This window comes from Callospermophilus lateralis, chromosome 6 (assembly GCF_048772815.1).
Source record: "Callospermophilus lateralis isolate mCalLat2 chromosome 6, mCalLat2.hap1, whole genome shotgun sequence".
In the NCBI taxonomy this organism is placed as follows: Eukaryota; Metazoa; Chordata; class Mammalia; order Rodentia; family Sciuridae; genus Callospermophilus; species Callospermophilus lateralis.
Window position 1 is genome coordinate 45503170 of NC_135310.1, and position 5182 is coordinate 45508351.

Consider the following 5182-nt stretch of genomic DNA (forward strand, 5'->3'; position numbering starts at 1 on the left):
TATTAATAATTGTGCTATTCTATCTCCTGGTGAAATTACTGATATAGCTCTTGGAGAACTAGCTATAATTTTTATTTCACCTTCATAATCAGGATCAATTACCCCAGGACTTATCATAAGTCCTTTTAGTGTAGAAGAACTTCATCCCAATAATAAGCCTACTGTTGTTTGGGGAAGAGGTCCTTTAACTCCTGTGGGAATGATTTGAACTCCCATCTCTGGAGTTAGTACTGCTCTGGCGGAGGCGCAGATGTCTAACCCTGCGCTCCCTCTAGTTTGTCTGATGAGGGATTTAATGGATAATGTGTCCTAGGTACTACCCTGATGGTGTTGCTGTGTTTCTCCATTACCCCGTATATTTGTGGTTGTGGGCCCCGGAGCATTGGGTCCCCCAATCCGTTTTTTGGCAATGGAGCCTGATGCCATTCCTCCACGATATCATGGGTAAACACTTGGTCCTTGTCCGTTTTTTGATAATGGAATACCCTCTATGGTGTTTGAGAACAGCATTCATTAGCCCAATGTCTCCCTCTATGGCATCGTGGGCAAATACCCGGTATTCTATTCCTTTGATACCTAGCTTTGTTAAACCCTCCTCCTATGGGGCAACTCCTTTTAAAATGTCCTGTTTGTTCACAATTGTAGCATGTTTTTGGCCTGGCATCTAAAGCCTGTTGTACTGCAGCTGCCAAGACTTGTCCTTGTTCATTAATGTCTCTACATAATTTAATATATGTGATTAAATCTTCATGTCTCCATGGTCTAATGGCCTCTCTGCAGTAACTATTTGCTTGGTCATAAGCCAGTTGTTTTATTAATGGCATTGCTTGTTCTGTATCCCAAAAAATTCTGGCAGATATTTGAATAAGCCTATCTACAAATTCAGCATAAGGTTCATTAGTTCCTTGTATTACCTTAGATAATTGTCCTTGTAAATCTCCATGCCCCTGTAAAGTTTTCCATGCCCTAACCGCATCTACAGTAATTTGTGTGTATACACCAGGATCATATTCAATTTGTTGCCGTTGACCTTCATAAGGTACTTTTCCTAACAACATATCTAGATTTCTTTGAGGGTAACTGGCTGTTGCATTTTGCCTAGCTGTCTCCATGCAAAATTTCTCATTGGCAACCTTTCATAACAAATATCTATAGCTGTCTCTATAGATGGAGCTGTTGGTTGAATTACACCCTCTGTTGATAGAACAGAGTTAGTAGCAGCCTCCTGTCGTAGCTCCCTCCCTGATGGTTGTTTTTCCATTTAGCACAGAGCAACACATGTTAGCCCAAACTGCTGGTGTCATGTCCAAGTTGGTAATGGATTCAACCATGCTTACTGTGAAGGGTGCTTGTGGACCATAGGTTGTTACAGCCTACTTTAACTGCTTCACTATTTTGAAATCTAAAGCATGGTGAATTTGTTGCCCTCCTGCCTCCTGCATTTGCTCAGTCAGTCACTACCACCCTACATGTATTTATGCATTGTTCTTATTTTATTGTTAACATGAGTCTCCTTGGTATAAGAAAGAAAAGTGAGTAACTGTCATTAATAAACAGTTGAGCTGGGATTTGAGTTTAGATCTGGTTAGCCTGGAATTTCATCACCATGCTCTAGGAATTAGTGTTTCATTCACCTTGAAGAGTGACAGGGGAAAGAAATACACATAAGAGATCTTGATGTATTAGGGTTTTTTTGTTTGTTGGTTGACATGCTGGGGATTGAACCCAGGGTTTCTCAAATGCTAGGGAGATGCTCTATCACTGAGCTAAAAACCCCCATCCCCATGTTAGACACTTCAGTTTAGCTTAAGAATTGTATCTCTAGAATGATTCAACATATAGTGAGCATTATTCAACATTACAGTGAAATAGACTAATTAGAAGTCTATTTACATGGAACATTTAGGAGATTCCTTAAAAAAGACTTCATACTAGAAATACATAAAGTCATGCAACTTCGTGTCAAGACTAACAAACTCAACATAGTAAGTAAAAACTCAAGAAAATAAAAGTATTAATTGGTTGGGAAACCACTAGGTATCTATTAATCAAACTTTCCTCTGATCTATCCCTAAGGACACATAGAGAAGCAATACATCTTCCTCTTGTTTATATGACAGCTGCCAGATATTCACCCTCTGGCCCCAGTTCAGCAATGTGAGCAAAAGAACAGGTGAGAGAGACAATGGTATAGATCCACGAGGATCACGCTGGTCGTGAAGGCTTGTGGGAGATTGCCAGAAGAACTATAAGCATTCCCAAAATAAATGTACATAATTTGGAATATGCCCAAGTACTAATTTTAACAAATTAAGAGCAAATCTACAAAATAACTACTACAGACTGTAATGTCACCCCTGTAACAGGTAGCAATATGATGGTGAAGAGAAGAGTTCTATAATTGAGGCTTTGAAAACAACACATCTGAACTCCCAGGAAATTCTAGCATTGATGGTGCATAAGGGAATTAAAATAGAATGGTGCATTGCCCTAAGCTTTTACAAGTACCATATGCACAAAACGCACGACATATTTAACATCTTCTACACATGTAGGGACTTCAAGTAGGGTCCCAGGAGGAAGTTCAGGTCTCACTGTTGAGTGTGACAAAAATAGGTGATGGAAATTAAGACTCTCACCTCTAGAAATAATCTGTCATTTCCAGTTGTGGGAGGAATGGGAGGCAATACCAGGGCACTGATTTTGTTCTACAGCCCCAGTGAAGAAAGATAAGGAGTTGCATCCATAACTCATCCTTGCATCTGATACATGGCCCCCAAAAGAAATGTTCTAGTGACCCAAATCAAGACTTTTCATATCCTTCTCATTCTAAGTTGCAATTACAACACACTGGAATTTAAAAAATTCCAAATATTTTCTGGAAATTTAAAGTAAAAAGTTAACATTATACCTTGGTTCTGCTTGTCTTATGATTCATCTGTATCTGGACTTGTCTGAGAAATAGACTATCACAAGCCTGCAAAGGGTCCAACTAAATGAATAATCAGAAAATATTTTGAATAGATATAATAACCTGGGAGATTTCACTTATACAAAAAACCTCAAACATGTAAAGATAATAATGGACTGCAACAGTAGCATAAGAGATAAAAGAACTGGCAATTATGATAACGCCAGTGACCTGGAAATCACGTATTAACATCCTTATTATACTTCCTTTTGACTTTCCACTGCTTTAATGCAAATAACATGAACAACAGAATTAGTAGCATTTTTAAGGAAGCTGTAGTAGTTTGGGGATTTACTGTTAATGTCAGAAGCAATCACAGATTGCTTTCACAATGTATTCACAACTCTTAAGGCATTAGGGAATTAGGCATTAGGGAAGCAAATACAATATTTGGGGCAGAGCAGAAAAATAAGAAAAGAAGCATTAAAGAGAATGGAAAGGACAGTCTCACATTATCCATATCACCCCTCTCTTAAACCTGAGAAACACAGAGCAGACATTCCCTCTTTGTGGAGAAAAGAGTCTGGAGTGAGCACTAAACTTTCACTATACCCTAGCCCTACCCCAGGAGTATAGTAAGCTTCCCCTTCCTGGTGCAAATACAGCCCTAAATTTTCTGCTGACTTCCACAGACACAGCCTTAGGTATATTCTGGCACCATCCTGGCCCCAGAAGCCCCACACTCCAGACTAGGTCACTGAAAACAAACTAAAAGCTTGCCCTAATATCAGGCCAAGCCCACAGCCCTAGATTTTAAGCCAACCACAACATGAAGCCATCTTCCATGGATCCTACCCCTGGCCCACCTCTGTGGTCCCACACTCTATATTCACTCCTGTGGACACAGGTGCCAAGACCATGCTAGTAAAAATGAGAATCAGAAAGGCTCCTTCAGATTCAGGACCATGTCCAACCCCACAGGTGTTCCCTTGCCCACCCCAGCACAAAACCAGCACCCACAGATTGATATGAAGGCCCACCACAGTGCCAGATGGGTCCATGTGAACCTAGTATACTGGTATGCTCCTCTATACCATGGGAAAAAATGAATAAACTCCTTAACACATAGGACCTTCCTAGATTGGATTTTGAAGACATAGAAACGTTAAGCAAATCTACAGCAAGCGGGGAGATTGAATCAGATTTTAAAAGTCGGCCATCAAAGAAAAGCCCAGGAGTGAATGGCTTCACTGATGTATTCTAATATAAATTTAATATTAATATATTAAATATATTTAACTGATACATAAAACATAAAATTATACATATTAATACAGTACCAAGTACCATATGTATTTATATATAGAAACACTGAATAATGTTTAAGTAAAGTTTAAAAAGTCTAATATTTGTGATTTCTTCATGGGAAAAACATTTAAAATCCTTTTTTGTGGCTTTTGAAATCGTACATTTTTTTGTTTTCTATTATCACCCTATTTTTCAATAGCACACAAAAACTCCATATTCCTATCTAATCAATCATAAGTTAGCATCCATCAAGCTTTCATCAGCACTTCAAAGTTCTAATAACCACAATCTGCTCTTGAATTCAATTAGACCATTTTTTTTTAATTCCTCATATTAATGATATCATGAAGTACTTGTCTTTCTGTGTCTGGCTTCTTCCTTTTTTTCAGGGTAAGGGAAAAGGAGTTGAGGATCCAACCCAGGACCCTGTATACACTATGCATGCTTTCTGAGACATGTCCCCACCTCTGGCTTATTTCACTTATAATATGATCTCCAGTTCCATCCATGTTGTCAAACACAACAGCATTTGTCATTCCTGGCTGAATCATGTCCCATTGTACGTGTGTACTACATTTTCTTTGTTTATTTATCAGTTAAAGGACATTGTTTCCACCTTTTGACTATTATGAGTAGTGCCACAAAGAAGGGAATCTATGTTTATTTGATGTACTTTTTTGGTTCCCTTTGATATATATTCAGTATTGGGTTTATAGGATCATACAGTAATTCTATTTTCAAATTTTTGAATGGACTCCATACTATTTTTCTAATAACTATCCTAATTTACAGTCCCGCCAACAATGTATAAGGTTCTCCTTTTCTGTAGATCCTCACTATCTGGTTTTTCTGGGTTTTCTTTTGAGTAGTTTTTTAGTTGTAGGTGGATACAATACCTTTACTTTGTTCATTTATATGTGATGCTGAGGATCAAACCCAGGGCCTCAGATATGCCAGAAGAGC